This window comes from Heterodontus francisci, chromosome 41, assembly GCF_036365525.1.
Source record: "Heterodontus francisci isolate sHetFra1 chromosome 41, sHetFra1.hap1, whole genome shotgun sequence".
Lineage (NCBI taxonomy): Eukaryota > Metazoa > Chordata > Chondrichthyes > Heterodontiformes > Heterodontidae > Heterodontus > Heterodontus francisci.
The window spans coordinates 10,375,192-10,394,494 of NC_090411.1; the positions used below are offsets into that span (position 1 = coordinate 10,375,192).

At 54.0% G+C, this 19,303-nt stretch overlaps 2 non-coding genes and 5 pseudogenes across 2 annotated transcripts; all 7 read right to left on the reverse strand.

The window, feature by feature from the left end:
• Window positions 1-581: 581 nt before the first annotated feature.
• LOC137354450 (U2 spliceosomal RNA) lies at window positions 582-765 on the reverse strand. The gene has a single exon (XR_010970444.1). It is a non-coding gene; the product is annotated as a U2 spliceosomal RNA (small nuclear RNA).
• A 7,937-nt stretch (window positions 766-8,702) lies between these two features.
• On the reverse strand, window positions 8,703-8,811 carry LOC137354685 (U2 spliceosomal RNA; annotated as a pseudogene).
• A 386-nt stretch (window positions 8,812-9,197) lies between these two features.
• On the reverse strand, window positions 9,198-9,376 carry LOC137354247 (U2 spliceosomal RNA; annotated as a pseudogene).
• Window positions 9,377-11,871: 2,495 nt separating this feature from the next.
• LOC137354702 (U2 spliceosomal RNA) lies at window positions 11,872-11,974 on the reverse strand (annotated as a pseudogene).
• Window positions 11,975-12,360: 386 nt separating this feature from the next.
• LOC137354238 (U2 spliceosomal RNA) lies at window positions 12,361-12,538 on the reverse strand (annotated as a pseudogene).
• Window positions 12,539-17,716: 5,178 nt separating this feature from the next.
• LOC137354718 (U2 spliceosomal RNA) lies at window positions 17,717-17,834 on the reverse strand (annotated as a pseudogene).
• Window positions 17,835-18,220: 386 nt separating this feature from the next.
• Window positions 18,221-18,403, reverse strand: LOC137354433 (U2 spliceosomal RNA). The gene has a single exon (XR_010970432.1). It is a non-coding gene; the product is annotated as a U2 spliceosomal RNA (small nuclear RNA).
• Between the last annotated feature and the right edge of the window lie 900 nt (window positions 18,404-19,303).

Consider the following 19,303-nt stretch of genomic DNA (forward strand, 5'->3'; position numbering starts at 1 on the left):
TCGCTGCCTCCGGAGAATCCTTGGCATCAGGTGGCAGGACCGTATCTCCAACACAGAAGTCCTCGAGGCGGCCAACATCCCCAGCTTATGCACCCTACTAAGCCAGCGGCGCCTGAGATGGCTTAGCCATGTGAGCCGCATGGAAGTTGGCAGGATCCCCAAGTACACATTGTACAGCGAGCTTGTCACTAGTACCAGACCAACTGGCCATCCATGTCTCTGCTTTAAAGACGTCTGCAAACACGACATGAAGTCCTGTGACATTGATCACAAGTCATGGGAGTCAGTTGCCAGTGATCGCCAGAGTTGGCGGGCAGCCATAAAGGCGGGGCTAAAGCGTGGCGAGTCGAAGAGACTTAGCAGTTGCCACGCGCAGCCATTCCTTGCGCTTCTGCGCGAGGCATTGCTCAGGAAAAAAGACACGCGCGCGCTGGGCAGCAAAGGGCGGCCTGCAACTGCGGGGCAATCCAACAGGGGGCAGCGTAGCGCCCACGGAAAACTGCAGCAAAGTCAGCCGAGCAGCAGTGCCGTTACTATTGCGAATTCTATTTTTCAGCAGGGGTCTCGCCCCCATGGAGGGGGGAAGCTGCACCGCTCCTGGAAACACTGCAATACCAGGTGGATGCATGGAGTGGACGGGGCAAGCCCCTGTTCCATCTCCCTGTCCCAAAAATCAATTTAATATTTGGTTCCCAGATAGGGGATGTATCAGATATTAAACTGATAAGAACAGATTTTTTTTTTTTTTTTTTATTTCCAAAATATACTTTATTCATAAAAATCTGTAAAAATTACATTGCCAAACAGTTTCCAAACAGCACGAAAAAATACAAACATTGCAAAAGAGATCAGTTTCTTTCAATAATGTCATGAGTTTCTTCCCAACCCTTCCGTTTCACAATTGTCATGTCAATTACAGTTTTACATTTACAGCAATTGAGAATATTAACGATACAGTTCGAGGGGCTTCCCATGGTTCCAGCCCCTCAGTCCAGCTTGGTGGGGGAACCTTACACTGTGGTCTTTCCCCATTGAGCCTTTGCTGCGGCTTGTTTGAAAGTTCTGGTGATGAGGCATTCCGCCAAATGACTTTGACGGTCTGCTCGGGGAACCATCCGACAGGATCCACCGTTTCCTTTTCCCGTAGGGCCTTGAGGACATTCCGTGCAGACCACTGCCTGATGGACCGGTGGTCAAAGGTGTTTTTCCGCAGAAACTGCTCCACGAAGGATAGGTGGTACGGCGCCGCCCAACTGCATGGTGCGTTCCGCGGCAATGTGACCAGGCCCATCCTTCGCAACACCGGGGACAGATAGAACCTCAGCACGTAGTGACACTTGGAGTTTGCGTACTGGGGATCTACACATAGCTTGATGCAGCCGCACACGAAGGTGGTCATCAGGATGAGGGCCACGTTGGGTACATTTTTCCCGCCCATGTCCAGAGATTTGAACATCGTGTCCCTCCGGACCCGGTCCATTTTAGATCCCCAGACGAAGCGGAAAATGGCTCGGGTGACTGCCACGGCGCAGGAGTGGGGTATGGGCCAGACCTGCGCCACGTAGAGCAACAACGTGAGCGCCTCGCACCTGATGACCAGGTTCTTACCCACAATGGAGAGAGATCGCTGCCCCCACATGTCCAACTTTTGTCGTACCTTGGCTACTCGCTCCTCCCATGTTTTGGTGCACGCCCCGGCCCTTCCGAACCATATCCCCAGCACCTTCAGGTAATCTGACCTGACGGTGAAGGGGACAAAGGATCGGTCAGCCCAGTTCCCAAAGAACATGGCCTCGCTCTTGCCGTGGTTAACTTTGGCTCCCGAGGCCAGTTCGAACTGGTCGCAGATGCTCATCAGTCTGCGCACGGACAGCGGATCCGAGCAGAAGACGGCGACGTCATCCATGTACAGGGAGGTTTTGACCTGAGTGCCTCCGCTGCCTGGGATTGTCACCCCTCTTATGCTCGCATCCTTCCTAATAGACTCAGCAAAGGGTTCAATACAGCAAACAAACAAGACCGGGGAAAGAGGACAGCCCTGTCTGACTCCAGATTTGATCGGGAAACTTTCAGATTCCCACCCGTTGATTGACACTGCGCTACTGATGTTTGTGTAGAGCAGTTGGATCCAATTGCAGATTCCCTCCCCAAACCCCATTTTGGAAAGCACGTCCATCATGTAGGTGTGCGATATCCTGTCAAAAGCCTTCTCCTGGTCCAGGCTGATGAGGCAGGTGTCCACCCTCCTGTCCCGTACGTAGGCGATCGTATCCCTGAGTAGCGCGAGGCTATCAGAGATCTTCCTGCCGGGTACAGTACAGGTCTGATCGGGGTGAATCACCAGCTCCAGAGCAGACTTGACTCGACTGGCTATGACTTTGGACAGAATCTTGTAATCAACATTAAGCAGTGAGATGGGCCGCCAATTTCTGATTTCTACCCTCTCCCCCTTCTGCTTGTAAATGAGGGTGATGATGCCTTTTCTCATGGATTCTGACATGCTACCGGCCAGGAGCATACTCTCGTATACTTCCAGCAGGTCCGGGCCGACCCAGTCCCACAGGGCCGAGTACAACTCGACCGGTAAGCCGTCGCTCCCGGGAGTTTTACTCGCCTCGAAAGACTCGACGGCCTTTGTCAGCTCGTCCAGAGTTAGCGGCTTGTCCAGTCCCTCCCTCCTGCTGTCATCTAAGACCTCTGTGATAGATGACAGGAAGGACTGGGAGGCTCTGCTGTCTGTGGGCTTCGCGTCATACAGCCCAGCATAAAAGGATTTGCTGATCCTTAGTATGTCGGACTGCGAAGACGTTACCGAGCCATCTTCTTCCTTCAGGCTGCTGATAACAGAGCTCTCTCTGTGTACCTTTTGGAAGAAGTAACGCGAGCACGTCTCATCCTGCTCGATGGAGCGGACTCTGGACCGGAAGATGATCTTGGAGGCCTCCTTGGCAAAGAGCGAGGCCTGCTGGCTCTTCACCTCTTGGAGGTCCTCCTTGACCTCGACCCCCATTGACTGCAACCGGAGTAGATTTTGCATAATTTTCTGGAGTCGGGACAGTTCCCTCTGTCTCTCTCTCGCCTTCTGAACACCTTTGTGGATGAAGAACCTCTTGATGTTCTCCTTAATCGCTTCCCACCAGTGAACTGGAGACTCAAAGAAGGGTTTCACGGTCCTCCAACCATTGTAATCCCTTTTGAGTTCCTCAACGTTCTCTGGGGTCAGCAGTGTCGCATTGAGCTTCCACGTCCCTCTGCCAACCCGCTGGTCGTCCTGTAAGTGACAGTCGGTCAGTAAGAGGCAGTGGTCGGAGAAGAACACCGGCTTGACGTCGGTGGATCCGACCGTGACAGCACGGGAAACAAACAGGAAGTCAATCCTGGAACGGGCAGACCCGTCCGATCTTGACCATGTGTATCTGCGCTGCGCTCCGTCTGCAGGTTTGCTGAAAACGTCGTAAACTGATAAGAACAGATTTTTTTTTTTTTTTTATTTCCAAAATATACTTTATTCATAAAAATCTGTAAAAATTACATTGCCAAACAGTTTCCAAACAGCACGAAAAAATACAAACATTGCAAAAGAGATCAGTTTCTTTCAATAATGTCATGAGTTTCTTCCCAACCCTTCCGTTTCACAATTGTCATGTCAATTACAGTTTTACATTTACAGCAATTGAGAATATTAACGATACAGTTCGAGGGGCTTCCCATGGTTCCAGCCCCTCAGTCCAGCTTGGTGGGGGAACCTTACACTGTGGTCTTTCCCCATTGAGCCTTTGCTGCGGCTGCCCCAAGCTTTAGTGCGTCCCTCAGCACGTAGTCCTGGACCTTGGAATGTGCCAGTCTGCAACATTCGGTGGTGGACAACTCTTTGCGCTGGAAGACCAGCAAGTTTCGGGCAGACCAAAGGGCGTCTTTCACCGAATTGATAGCCCTCCAGCAGCAGTTGATGTTTGTCTCGGTGTGCGTCCCTGGGAACAGCCCGTAGAGCACAGACTCCTGTGTTACAGAGCTGCTTGGGATGAACCTTGACAAAAACCACTGCATCTCTTTCCACACCTGCTTTGCAAAGGCACATTCCAGGAGGAGGTGGGCGACCGTCTCTTCCCCACCACAGCCAACGCGGGGGCACTGTGCGGAGGGGGCGAGACTTCGGGTGTGCATGAAGGATCTGACGGGGAGGGCCCTTCTCACCACCAGCCAAGCTACGTCTTGGTGCTTGTTTGAAAGTTCTGGTGATGAGGCATTCCGCCAAATGACTTTGACGGTCTGCTCGGGGAACCATCCGACAGGATCCACCGTTTCCTTTTCCCGTAGGGCCTTGAGGACATTCCGTGCAGACCACTGCCTGATGGACCGGTGGTCAAATGTGTTTTTCCGCAGAAACTGCTCCACGAAGGATAGGTGGTACGGCGCCGCCCAACTGCACGGAGCGTTCCGCGGCAATGTGACCAGGCCCATCCTTCGCAACACCGGGGACAGATAGAACCTCAGCACGTAGTGACACTTGGAGTTTGCGTACTGGGGATCTACACATAGCTTGATGCAGCCGCACACGAAGGTGGTCATCAGGATGAGGGCCACGTTGGGTACATTTTTCCCGCCCTTGTCCAGAGATTTGAACATCGTGTCCCTCCGGACCCGGTCCATTTTAGATCCCCAGACGAAGCGGAAAATGGCTCGGGTGACTGCCACGGCGCAGGAGTGGGGTATGGGCCAGACCTGCGCCACGTAGAGCAACAACGTGAGCGCCTCGCACCTGATGACCAGGTTCTTACCCACAATGGAGAGAGACCGCTGCCCCCACATGCCCAACTTTTGTCGTACCTTGGCTACTCGCTCCTCCCATGTTTTGGTGCACGCCCCGGCCCTTCCGAACCATATCCCCAGCACCTTCAGGTAATCTGACCTGACGGTGAAGGGGACAAAGGATCGGTCAGCCCAGTTCCCAAAGAACATGGCCTCGCTCTTGCCGTGGTTAACTTTGGCTCCCGAGGCCAGTTCGAACTGGTCGCAGATGCTCATCAGTCTGCGCACGGACAGCGGATCCGAGCAGAAGACGGCGACGTCATCCATGTACAGGGAGGTTTTGACCTGAGTGCCTCCGCTGCCTGGGATTGTCACCCCTCTTATGCTCGCATCCTTCCTAATAGACTCAGCAAAGGGTTCAATACAGCAAACAAACAAGACCGGGGACAGAGGACAGCCCTGTCTGACTCCAGATTTGATCGGGAAACTTTCAGATTCCCACCCGTTGATTGACACTGCGCTACTGATGTTTGTGTAGAGCAGTTGGATCCAATTGCAGATTCCCTCCCCAAACCCCATTTTGGAAAGCACGTCCATCATGTAGGTGTGCGATATCCTGTCAAAAGCCTTCTCCTGGTCCAGGCTGATGAGGCAGGTGTCCACCCTCCTGTCCCGTACGTAGGCGATCGTATCCCTGAGTAGCGCGAGGCTATCAGAGATCTTCCTGCCGGGTACAGTACAGGTCTGATCGGGGTGAATCACCAGCTCCAGAGCAGACTTGACTCGACTGGCTATGACTTTGGACAGAATCTTGTAATCAACATTAAGCAGTGAGATGGGCCGCCAATTTCTGATTTCTACCCTCTCCCCCTTCTGCTTGTAAATGAGGGTGATGATGCCTTTTCTCATGGATTCTGACATGCTACCGGCCAGGAGCATACTCTCGTATACTTCCAGCAGGTCCGGGCCGACCCAGTCCCACAGGGCCGAGTACAACTCGACCGGTAAGCCGTCGCTCCCGGGAGTTTTACTCGCCTCGAAAGACTCGACGGCCTTTGTCAGCTCGTCCAGAGTTAGCGGCTTGTCCAGTCCCTCCCTCCTGCTGTCATCTAAGACCTCTGTGATAGATGACAGGAAGGACTGGGAGGCTCTGCTGTCTGTGGGCTTCGCATCATACAGCCCAGCATAAAAGGATTTGCTGATCCTTAGTATGTCGGACTGCGAAGACGTTACCGAGCCATCTTCTTCCTTCAGGCTGCTGATAACAGAGCTCTCTCTGTGTACCTTTTGGAAGAAGTAACGCGAGCACGTCTCATCCTGCTCGATGGAGCGGACTCTGGACCGGAAGATGATCTTGGAGGCCTCCTTGGCAAAGAGCGAGGCCTGCTGGCTCTTCACCTCTTGGAGGTCCTCCTTGACCTCGACCCCCATTGACTGCAACCGGAGTAGATTTTGCATAATTTTCTGGAGTCGGGACAGTTCCCTCTGTCTCTCTCTCGCCTTCTGAACACCTTTGTGGATGAAGAACCTCTTGATGTTCTCCTTAATCGCTTCCCACCAGTGAACTGGAGACTCAAAGAGGGGTTTCACGGTCCTCCAACCATTGTAATCCCTTTTGAGTTCCTCAACGTTCTCTGGGGTCAGCAGTGTCGCATTGAGCTTCCACGTCCCTCTGCCAACCCGCTGGTCGTCCTGTAAGTGACAGTCGGCCAGTAAGAGGCAGTGGTCGGAGAAGAACACCGGCTTGACGTCGGTGGATCCGACCGTGACAGCACGGGAAACAAACAGGAAGTCAATCCTGGAACGGGCAGACCCGTCCGATCTTGACCATGTGTATCTGCGCTGCGCTCCGTCTGCAGGTTTGCTGAAGACGTCGTGCAGTTTGGCATCCTTAACTGTTTCTATGAGGAATCTGGACGTAGCGTCCAGTTTTCTGTCGTCACTGCCGGATCGTCCAGCCGCATCGATGATGCAGTTGAAGTCACCGCCTAGGATGACCGGCCTGGACGTCGCCAGCAGCAGTGGGAGTTGCTGGAAGACGGTCAGCCGCTCGCTGCGTTGTACCGGGGCGTACACGTTGATCAACCGGAGCGGAGCGTTGTTGTACATCACGTCTGCTACGAGGAGGCGGCCGCCCACCACCTCCTTAACTTCGGAGATGGTGAAGTTACCTCCCCGCAGCAGAATACCCAGGCCGGAGGAACGGCAGTCATTACCCCCCGACCAGATCGATGGCCCGTGGGACCACCATCGCGACCACTGCCTGTAGGTGCTGAGGTGTGGTATTCCACACTCCTGCAGAAACAGTAGGTCAGCTTTGACCTTGGCAAGGTAATCCAAGGTTGAAACACATCGCATAGTAGATTTAATGCTACGCACATTAATGGAAGCAATTCTTACACCCATTTTTTACTAAAAATTAGTTGTTGCTTCCCATACCATTTGTCCTCGCTAGTCCCAGTCCTTCCCCTTCGGGATGTTCCTGCATACCCATCGTATGCGCAAGCAGTTTCACGTTGGTTGGGCTCAGAAACCCCTCCTGATTTTTCCTGCAGGGTTTGTGCCGCTCGGGTGACATCGGGGGGGTCTTGTAGGCAGAGAGGATTGGGTTGTCCTCAGCTGCTTCCATCTGTTCCTCCTCGAAAACATCACAGCTCCCGGTCTCCCGGAGCTCAGGTGCGCCAGACGTGTCTTTGCTCCCGGTGTCCCGGAGCTGAGATGCGTTGGCCACGTCGTTACGTGTGGGGAATTGGGGTTGGGGCACGCCGGGCCCATCACAGCTTCCAGTGCCCGGGGGCTGGGATGCTTGATCATCCATCTCGGAGTTCTGCCGCCTCTTTTGAAGGGGCTGTCGTTCCAGCATTTCCCCGTCCAGTGAAGAGGAGTTGTTGCAGTCTGATTCAGAAGAGAGCCTCCTCTTGCCACTGGTTTGGGTGGTGGCTTTGGGATGTTTTTTCTTTGTGGTTTTCCTCTGGACCACTTGCCACTGACCTGTTTGTCCATCTGCTGCCTCCTCCTCCATTGATTCTGTCTGTGGAGGAGGGGTTTCCGGGCGCTGGGTAGGTGCTGGGTCGTTGGTTTCAGCCGCCTCCCCTTCCTTCTCAGGTTGAAGTTCCTCACTGCGGAGAAGGTTGCTGGTCTCCTTTCGAACAGCGGACGCCTTCGTCGAACCTTCGCCCTGCCATTCCTTGGACCTTGCCGCCTGAGCATAGCTGAGACAACGTTTGGGGCAGGTCTTGTAGAGATGGCCTGCCGCACCGCACAAGTTGCAACACTTAGTCTGCTTACAGTCCTTGGTCTGATGGCCTTCCTCCTTGCAGTTCTTGCAAACAACCGTGCTGCAGTTGGCTGCCATGTGACCAGATTTGCCACAGGTGCGACAAACTCTGGGCTGCCCAGCGTAGACCAAGAAGCCTCGACTTCCCCCAATAGCGAAGCTGGAGGGAGGGTGGATGATGGCTCCACTGGGATCTACCTTCAAGGTCACCTTGACCTGCCGCTTGCTGGTCCAGATCCCAAAGGGGTCCTTGACATCAGTGCTGCTGCCGGCCACCTCGACGTACCTGGCGAGAAAGGTGAGTACATCCACCACCGGAACATGGGGGTTGTAGAGGTGAATCGTCACCACCCGGTCCCGTTGTGACGGAAGCGTGAAGAGCGGCTCCGCTGTGAGGATCGACAGTGGCGCCCGGTCCCCTTTCTCCTTGAACGCCTTCAGGAACTTGATGCATCCCGCCACGTTCCGGAACGTCACGTCGAAGTATCCACTGCTGGGGAAATCCTGCAGGCAGAAGACGTCTGTCGCTTGAAATCCGCAGCAATCGAAGAGAATTTTCTTGATGAAAAAGGTGCGATCGACCGGTGCATCTCCTTCCTTGTCCTTCACGACCACCCGAACGGTGTTGCGCACTCCCTGGCCCGAAGCTCGAAAATTGGTTATAGCCATTTTACTCAAAGCTTCCCCAGGATCAAAAGGCAATGATCATGGTCTCTTCTCAATCAAATAAGCACTGATAAGAACAGATACTACACTTGATCTTAGCCAAAAGGCCGAGAAGCGATGGCCGTAAAACTGCGTTTGCTGCGCGCGTCAGGCCCGGCGTGCTGCCTCTACGTCAAAGTAGCCGCCGGGCGGGCGAGCCTAGGGCGAAAGAGGTGACGGCGGGCGGCCTTTGAGCCAGAGCTCCTTTTGTTGCCGGGCCTTGCAAGCAGAAAGGAAAGCACGCGTGCACGCCACGCGCAGCCATTCCTTGCGCTTCTGCGCGAGGCATTGCTCAGGAAAAAAGACACGCGCGCGCTGGGCAGCAAAGGGCGGCCTGCAACTGCGGGGCAATCCAACAGGGGGCAGCGTAGCGCCCACGGAAAACTGCAGCAAAGTCAGCCGAGCAGCAGTGCCGTTACTATTGCGAATTCTAATTTTCAGCAGGGGTCTCGCCCCCATGGAGGGGGGAAGCTGCACCGCTCCTGGAAACACTGCAATACCAGGTGGATGCATGGAGTGGACGGGGCAAGCCCCTGTTCCATCACCCTGTCCCAAAAATCAATTTAATATTTGGTCCCCAGATAGAGGACGTATCAGATATTAAACTGATAAGAACAGATACTTTTTTTTTTATTTCCAAAATATACTTTATTCATAAAAATCTGTAAAAATTACATTGCCAAACAGTTTCCAAACAGCACCAAAAAATACAAACATTGCAAGGGAGATCAGTTTCCTTCAATACTGTCATGAGTTTCTTCCCAACCCTTCCGTTTCTCAATTGTCATGTCAATTACAGTTTTACATTTACAGCAATTCAGAATATTAACGATACAGTTCGAGGGGTTTCCCATGGATCCAGCCCCTCAGTCTAGCTTGGTGGGGGAACCTTACACTGGTCTTTCCCCATTGAGCCTTTGCTGCGGCTGCCCCAAGCTTTAGTGCGTCCCTCAGCACGTAGTCCTGGACCTTGGAATGTGCCAGTCTGCAACATTCGGTGGTGGACAACTCTTTGCGCTGGAAGACCAGCATGTTTCGGGCAGACCAAAGGGCGTCTTTCACCGAATTGATAGTCCTCCAGCAGCAGTTGATGTTTGTCTCGGTGTGCGTCCCTGGGAACAGCCCGTAGAGCACAGACTCCTGTGTTACAGAGCTGCTTGGGATGAACCTTGACAAAAACCACTGCATCTCTTTCCACACCTGCTTTGCAAAGGCACATTCCAGGAGGAGGTGGGCGACCGTCTCTTCCCCACCACAGCCAACGCGGGGGCACTGTGCGGAGGGGGCGAGACTTCGGGTGTGCATGAAGGATCTGACGGGGAGGGCCCTTCTCACCACCAGCCAAGCTACGTCTTGGTGCTTGTTTGAAAGTTCTGGTGATGAGGCATTCCGCCAAATGACTTTGACGGTCTGCTCGGGGAACCATCCGACAGGATCCACCGTTTCCTTTTCCCGTAGGGCCTTGAGGACATTCCGTGCAGACCACTGCCTGATGGACCGGTGGTCAAAGGTGTTTTTCCGCAGAAACTGCTCCACGAAGGATAGGTGGTACGGCACGTCCCAACTGCACGGAGCGTTCCGCGGCAATGTGACCAGGCCCATCCTTCGCAACACCGGGGACAGATAGAACCTCAGCACGTAGTGACACTTGGAGTTTGCGTACTGGGGATCTACACATAGCTTGATGCAGCCGCACACGAAGGTGGTCATCAGGATGAGGGCCACGTTGGGTACATTTTTCCCGCCCATGTCCAGAGATTTGAACATCGTGTCCCTCCGGACCCGGTCCATTTTAGATCCCCAGACGAAGCGGAAAATGGCTCGGGTGACTGCCACGGCGCAGGAGTGGGGTATGGGCCAGACCTGCGCCACGTAGAGCAACAACGTGAGCGCCTCGCACCTGATGGCCAGGTTCTTACCCACAATGGAGAGAGATCGCTGCCCCCACATACCCAACTTTTGTCGTACCTTGGCTACTCGCTCCTCCCATGTTTTGGTGCACGCCCCGGCACTTCCGAACCATCTCCCCAGCACCTTCAGGTAATCTGACCTGACGGTGAAGGGGACAAAGGATCGGTCAGCCCAGTTCCCAAAGAACATGGCCTCGCTCTTGCCGTGGTTAACTTTGGCTCCCGAGGCCAGTTCGAACTGGTCGCAGATGCTCATCAGTCTGCGCACGGACAGCGGATCCGAGCAGAAGACGGCGACGTCATCCATGTACAGGGAGGTTTTGACCTGAGTGCCTCCGCTGCCTGGGATTGTCACCCCTCTTATGCTCGCATCCTTCCTAATAGACTCCGCAAAGGGTTCAATACAGCAAACAAAAAAGACCGGGGAAAGAGGACAGCCCTGTCTGACTCCAGATTTGATCGGGAAACTTTCAGATTCCCACCCGTTGATTGACACTGCGCTACTGATGTTTGTGTAGAGCAGTTGGATCCAATTGCAGATTCCCTCCCCAAACCCCATTTTGGAAAGCACGTCCATCATGTAGGTGTGCGATATCCTGTCAAAAGCCTTCTCCTGGTCCAGGCTGATGAGGCAGGTGTCCACCCTCCTGTCCCGTACGTAGGCGATCGTATCCCTGAGTAGCGCGAGGCTATCAGAGATCTTCCTGCCGGGTACAGTACAGGTCTGATCGGGGTGAATCACCAGCTCCAGAGCAGACTTGACTCGACTGGCTATGACTTTGGACAGAATCTTGTAATCAACATTAAGCAGTGAGATGGGCCGCCAATTTCTGATTTCTACCCTCTCCCCCTTCTGCTTGTAAATGAGGGTGATGATGCCTTTTCTCATGGATTCTGACATGCTACCGGCCAGGAGCATACTCTCGTATACTTCCAGCAGGTCCGGGCCGACCCAGTCCCACAGGGCCGAGTACAACTCGACCGGTAAGCCGTCGCTCCCGGGAGTTTTACTCGCCTCGAAAGACTCGACGGCCTTTGTCAGCTCGTCCAGAGTTAGCGGCTTGTCCAGTCCCTCCCTCCTGCTGTCATCTAAGACCTCTGTGATAGATGACAGGAAGGACTGGGAGGCTCTGCTGTCTGTGGGCTTCGCGTCATACAGCCCAGCATAAAAGGATTTGCTGATCCTTAGTATGTCGGACTGCGAAGACGTTACCGAGCCATCTTCTTCCTTCAGGCTGCTGATAACAGAGCTCTCTCTGTGTACCTTTTGGAAGAAGTAAAATGATAAGAACAGATACTACACTTGATCTTAGCCAAAAGGCCGAGAAGCGATGGCCGTAAAACTGCGTTTGCTGCGCGCGTCAGGCCCGGCGTGCGGCCTCTACGTCAAAGTAACCGCCGGGCGGGCGAGCCTAGGGCGAAAGAGGCGACGGCGGGCGGTCTTTGAGCCAGAGCTCCTTTTGTTGCCGGGCCTTGCAAGCAGAAAGGAAAGCACGCGTGCACGCCACGCGCAGCCATTCCTTGCGCTTCTGCGCGAGGCATTGCTCAGGAAAAAAGACACGCGCGCGCTGGGCAGCAAAGGGCGGCCTGCAACTGCGGGGCAATCCAACAGGGGGCAGCGTAGCACCCACAGAAAACTGCAGCAAAGTCAGCCGAGCAGCAGTGCTGTTACTATTGCGAATTCTATTTTTCAGCAGGGGTCTCGCCCCCATGGAGGGGGGAAGCTGCACCGCTCCTGGAAACACTGCAATACCAGGTGGATGCATGGAGTGGACGGGGCAAGCCCCTGTTCCATCTCCCTGTCCCAAAAATCAATTTAATATTTGGTTCCCAAATAGGGGACGTATCAGATATTAAACTGATAAGAACAGATACTTTTTTTTTATTTCCAAAATATACTTTATTCATAAAAATCTGTAAAAATTACATTGCCAAACAGTTTCCAAACAGCACCAAAAAATACAAACATTGCAAGGGAGATCAGTTTCCTTCAATACTGTCATGAGTTTCTTCCCAACCCTTCCGTTTCACAATTGTCATGTCAATTACAGTTTTACATTTACAGCAATTGAGAATATTAACGATACAGTTCGAGGGGTTTCCCATGGATCCAGCCCCTCAGTCCAGCTTGGTGGGGGAACCTTACACTGTGGTCTTTCCCCATTGAGCCTTTGCTGCGGCTGCCCCAAGCTTTAGTGCGTCCCTCAGCACGTAGTCCTGGACCTTGGAATGTGCCAGTCTGCAACATTCGGTGGTGGACAACTCTTTGCGCTGGAAGATCAGCAGGTTTCGGGCAGACCAAAGGGCGTCTTTCACCGAATTGATAGTCCTCCAGCAGCAGTTGATGTTTGTCTCGGTGTGCGTCCCTGGGAACAGCCCGTAGAGCACAGACTCCTGTGTTACAGAGCTGCTTGGGATGAACCTTGACAAAAACCACTGCATCTCTTTCCACACCTGCTTTGCAAAGGCACATTCCAGGAGGAGGTGGGCGACCGTCTCTTCCCCACCACAGCCAACGCGGGGGCACTGTGCGGAGGGGGCGAGACTTCGGGTGTTCATGAAGGATCTGACGGGGAGGGCCCTTCTCACCACCAGCCAAGCTACGTCTTGGTGCTTGTTTGAAAGTTCTGGTGATGAGGCATTCCGCCAAATGACTTTGACGGTCTGCTCGGGGAACCCTCCGACAGGATCCACCGTTTCCTTTTCCCGTAGGGCCTTGAGGACATTCCGTGCAGACCACTGCCTGATGGACCGGTGGTCAAAGGTGTTTTTCCGCAGAAACTGCTCCACGAAGGATAGGTGGTACGGCGCCGCCCAACTGCACGGAGCGTTCCGCGGCAATGTGACCAGGCCCATCCTTCGCAACACCGGGGACAGATAGAACCTCAGCACGTAGTGACACTTGGAGTTTGCGTACTGGGGATCGACACATAGCTTGATGCAGCTGCACACGAAGGTGGTCATCAGGATGAGGGCCACGTTGGGTACATTTTTCCCGCCCTTGTCCAGAGATTTGAACATCGTGTCCCTCCGGACCCGGTCCATTTTAGATCCCCAGACGAAGCGGAAAATGGCTCGGGTGACTGCCACGGCGCAGGAGTGGGGTATGGGCCAGACCTGCGCCACGTAGAGCAACAACGTGAGCGCCTCGCACCTGATGACCAGGTTCTTACCCACAATGGAGAGAGACCGCTGCCCCCACATGCCCAACTTTTGTCGTACCTTGGCTACTCGCTCCTCCCATGTTTTGGTGCACGCCCCGGCCCTTCCGAACCATATCCCCAGCACCTTCAGGTAATCTGACCTGACGGTGAAGGGGACAAAGGATCGGTCAGCCCAGTTCCCAAAGAACATGGCCTCGCTCTTGCCGTGGTTAACTTTGGCTCCCGAGGCCAGTTCGAACTGGTCGCAGATGCTCATCAGTCTGCGCACGGACAGCGGATCCGAGCAGAAGACGGCGACGTCATCCATGTACAGGGAGGTTTTGACCTGAGTGCCTCCGCTGCCTGGGATTGTCACCCCTCTTATGCTCGCATCCTTCCTAATAGACTCAGCAAAGGGTTCAATACAGCAAACAAACAAGACCGGGGAAAGAGGACAGCCCTGTCTGACTCCAGATTTGATCGGGAAACTTTCAGATTCCCACCCGTTGATTGACACTGCGCTACTGATGTTTGTGTAGAGCAGTTGGATCCAATTGCAGATTCCCTCCCCAAACCCCATTTTGGAAAGCACGTCCATCATGTAGGTGTGCGATATCCTGTCAAAAGCCTTCTCCTGGTCCAGGCTGATGAGGCAGGTGTCCACCCTCCTGTCCCGTACGTAGGCGATCGTATCCCTGAGTAGCGCGAGGCTATCAGAGATCTTCCTGCCGGGTACAGTACAGGTCTGATCGGGGTGAATCACCAGCTCCAGAGCAGACTTGACTCGACTGGCTATGACTTTGGACAGAATCTTGTAATCAACATTAAGCAGTGAGATGGGCCGCCAATTTCTGATTTCTACCCTCTCCCCCTTCTGCTTGTAAATGAGGGTGATGATGCCTTTTCTCATGGATTCTGACATGCTACCGGCCAGGAGCATACTCTCGTATACTTCCAGCAGGTCCGGGCCGACCCAGTCCCACAGGGCCGAGTACAACTCGACCGGTAAGCCGTCGCTCCCGGGAGTTTTACTCGCCTCGAAAGACTCGACGGCCTTTGTCAGCTCGTCCAGAGTTAGCGGCTTGTCCAGTCCCTCCCTCCTGCTGTCATCTAAGACCTCTGTGATAGATGACAGGAAGGACTGGGAGGCTCTGCTGTCTGTGGGCTTCGCGTCATACAGCCCAGCATAAAAGGATTTGCTGATCCTTAGTATGTCGGACTGCGAAGACGTTACCGAGCCATCTTCTTCCTTCAGGCTGCTGATAACAGAGCTCTCTCTGTGTACCTTTTGGAAGAAGTAACGCGAGCACGTCTCATCCTGCTCGATGGAGCGGACTCTGGACCGGAAGATGATCTTGGAGGCCTCCTTGGCAAAGAGCGAGGCCTGCTGGCTCTTCACCTCTTGGAGGTCCTCCTTGACCTCGACCCCCATTGACTGCAACCGGAGTAGATTTTGCATAATTTTCTGGAGTCGGGACAGTTCCCTCTGTCTCTCTCTCGCCTTCTGAACACCTTTGTGGATGAAGAACCTCTTGATGTTCTCCTTTATCGCTTCCCACCAGTGAACTGGAGACTCAAAGAGGGGTTTCACGGTCCTCCAACCTTTGTAATCCCTTTTGAGTTCCTCAACGTTCTCTGGGGTCAGCAGTGTCGCATTGAGCTTCCACGTCCCTCTGCCAACCCGCTGGTCGTCCTGTAAGTGACAGTCGGCCAGTAAGAGGCAGTGGTCGGAGAAGAACACCGGCTTGACGTCGGTGGATCCGACCGTGACAGCACGGGAAACAAACAGGAAGTCAATCCTGGAACGGGCAGACCCGTCCGATCTTGACCATGTGTATCTGCGCTGCGCTCCGTCTGCAGGTTTGCTGAAGACGTCGTGCAGTTTGGCATCCTTAACTGTTTCTATGAGGAATCTGGACGTAGCGTCCAGTTTTCTGTCGTCACTGCCGGATCGTCCAGCCGCATCGATGATGCAGTTGAAGTCACCGCCTAGGATGACCGGCCTGGACGTCGCCAGCAGCAGTGGGAGCTGCTGGAAGACGGTCAGCCGCTCGCTGCGTTGTACCGGGGCGTACACGTTGATCAACCGGAGCGGAGCGTTGTTGTACATCACGTCTGCTACGAGGAGGCGGCCGCCCACCACCTCCTTAACTTCGGAGATGGTGAAGTTACCTCCCCGCAGCAGAATACCCAGGCCGGAGGAACGGCAGTCATTACCCCCCGACCAGATCGATGGCCCGTGGGACCACCATCGCGACCACTGCCTGTAGGTGCTGAGGTGTGGTATTCCACACTCCTGCAGAAACAGTAGGTCAGCTTTGACCTTGGCAAGGTAATCCAAGGTTGAAACACATCGCGTAGTCGATTTAATGCTACGCACATTAATGGAAGCAATTCTTACACCCATTTTTTTACTAAAAATTAGTTGTTGCTTCCCATACCATTTGTCCTCGCTAGTCCCAGTCCTTCCCCTTCGGGATGTTCCTGCATACCCATCGTATGCGCAAGCAGTTTCACGTTGGTTGGGCTCAGAAACCCCTCCTGATTTTTCCTGCAGGGTTTGTGCCGCTCGGGTGACATCGGGGGGGTCTTGTAGGCAGAGAGGATTGGGTTGTCCTCAGCTGCTTCCATCTGTTCCTCCTCGAAAACATCACAGCTCCCGGTCTCCCGGAGCTCAGGTGCGCCAGACGTGTCTTTGCTCCCGGTGTCCCGGAGCTGAGATGCGTTGGCCACGTCGTTACGTGTGGGGAATTGGGGTTGGGGCACGCCGGGCCCATCACAGCTTCCAGTGCCCGGGGGCTGGGATGCTTGATCATCCATCTCGGAGTTCTGCCGCCTCTTTTGAAGGGGCTGTCGTTCCAGCATTTCCCCGTCCAGTGAAGAGGAGTTGTTGCAGTCTGATTCAGAAGAAAGCCTCCTCTTGCCACTGGTTTGGGTGGTGGCTTTGGGATGTTTTTTCTTTGTGGTTTTCCTCTGGACCACTTGCCACTGACCTGTTTGTCCATCTGCTGCCTCCTCCTCCATTGATTCTGTCTGTGGAGGAGGGGTTTCCGGGCGCTGGGTAGGTGCTGGGTCGTTGGTTTCAGCCGCCTCCCCTTCCTTCTCAGGTTGAAGTTCCTCGCTGCGGAGAAGGTTGCTGGTCTCCTTTCGAACAGCGGACGCCTTCGTCGAACCTTCGCCCGGCCATTCCTTGGACCTTGCCGCCTGAGCATAGCTGAGACAACGTTTGGGGCAGGTCTTGTAGAGATGGCCTGCCGCACCGCACAAGTTGCAACACTTAGTCTGCTTACAGTCCTTGGTCTGATGGCCTTCCTCCTTGCAGTTCTTGCAAACAACCGTGCTGCAGTTGGCTGCCATGTGACCAGATTTGCCACAGGTGCGACAAACTCTGGGCTGCCCAGCGTAGACCAAGAAGCCTCGACTTCCCCCGATAGCGAAGCTGGAGGGAGGGTGGATGATGGCTCCACTGGGATCTACCTTCAAGGTCACCTTGACCTGCCGCTTGCTGGTCCAGATCCCAAAGGGGTCCTTGACATCAGTGCTGCTGCCGGCCACCTCGACGTACCTGGCGAGAAAGGTGAGTACATCCACCACCGGAACATGGGGGTTGTAGAGGTGAATCGTCACCACCCGGTCCCGTTGTGACGGAAGCGTGAAGAGCGGCTCCGCTGTGAGGATCGACAGTGGAGCCCGGTCCCCTTTCTCCTTGAACGCCTTCAGGAACTTGATGCATCCCGCCACGTTCCGGAACGTCACGTCGAAGTATCCACTGCTGGGGAAATCCTGCAGGCAGAAGACATCCGTCGCTTGAAATCCGCAGCAATCGAAGAGAATTTTCTTGATGAAAAAGGTGCGATCGACCGGTGCATCTCCTTCCTTGTCCTTCACGACCACCCGAACGGTGTTGCGCACTCCCTGGCCCGAAGCTCGAAAATTGGTTATAGCCATTTTACTCAAAGCTTCCCCAGGATCATGGTCTCTTCTCAATCAAATAAGCACTGATAAGAACAGATACTACACTTGATCTTAGCCAAAAGGCCGAGAAGCGATGGCCGTAAAACTCCGTTTGCTGCGCGCGTCAGGCCCGGCGTGCGGCCTCTACGTCAAAGTAGCCGCCGGGCGGGCGAGCCTAGGGCGAAAGAGGCGACGGCGGGCGGTCTTTGAGCCAGAGCTCCTTTTGTTGCCGGGCCTTGCAAGCAGAAAGGAAAGCACGCGTGCACGCCACGCGCAGCCATTCCTTGCGCTTCTGCGCGAGGCATTGCTCAGGAAAAAAGACACGCGCGCGCTGGGCAGCAAAGGGCGGCCTGCAACTGCGGGGCAATCCAACAGGGGGCAGCGTAGCGCCCACGGAAAACTGCAGCAAAGTCAGCCGAGCAGCAGTGCCGTTACTATTGCGAATTCTATTTTTCAGCAGGGGTCTCGCCCCCATGGAGGGGGGAAGCTGCACCGCTCCTGGAAACACTGCAATACCAGGTGGATGCATGGAGTGGACGGGGCAAGCCCCTGTTCCATCACCCTGTCCCAAAAATCAATTTAATATTTGGTCCCCAGATAGAGGACGTATCAGATATTAAACTGATAAGAACAGATTTTTTTTTTTTTTTTTTTTCCCAAAATATACTTTATTCATAAAAATCTGTAAAAATTACATTGCCAAACAGTTTCCAAACAGCACGAAAAAATACAAACATTGCAAAAGAGATCAGTTTCTTTCAATAATGTCATGAGTTTCTTCCCAACCCTTCCGTTTCACAATTGTCATGTCAATTACAGTTTTACATTTACAGCAATTGAGAATATTAACGATACAGTTCGAGGGGCTTCCCATGGTTCCAGCCCCTCAGTCCAGCTTGGTGGGGGAACCTTACACTGTGGTCTTTCCCCATTGAGCCTTTGCTGCGGCTGCCCCAAGCTTTAGTGCGTCCCTCAGCACGTAGTCCTGGACCTTGGAATGTGCCAGTCTGCAACATTCGGTGGTGGACAACTCTTTGCGCTGGAAGACCAGCAAGTTTCGGGCAGACCAAAGGGCGTCTTTCACCGAATTGATAGTCCTCCAGCAGCAGTTGATGTTTGTCTCGGTGTGCGTCCCTGGGAACAGCCCGTAGAGCACAGACTCCTGTGTTACAGAGCTGCTTGGGATGAACCTTGACAAAAACCACTGCATCTCTTTCCACACCTGCTTTGCAAAGGCACATTCCAGGAGGAGGTGGGCGACCGTCTCTTCCCCACCACAGCCAACGCGGGGGCACTGTGCGGAGGGGGCGAGACTTCGGGTGTGCATGAAGGACCTGACGGGGAGGGCCCTTCTCACCACCAGCCAAGCTACGTCTTGGTGCTTGTTTGAAAGTTCTGGTGATGAGGCATTCCGCCAAATGACTTTGACGGTCTGCTCGGGGAACCATCCGACAGGATCCACCGTTTCCTTTTCCCGTAGGGCCTTGAGGACATTCCGTGCAGACCACTGCCTGATGGACCGGTGGTCAAAGGTGTTTTTCCGCAGAAACTGCTCCACGAAGGAT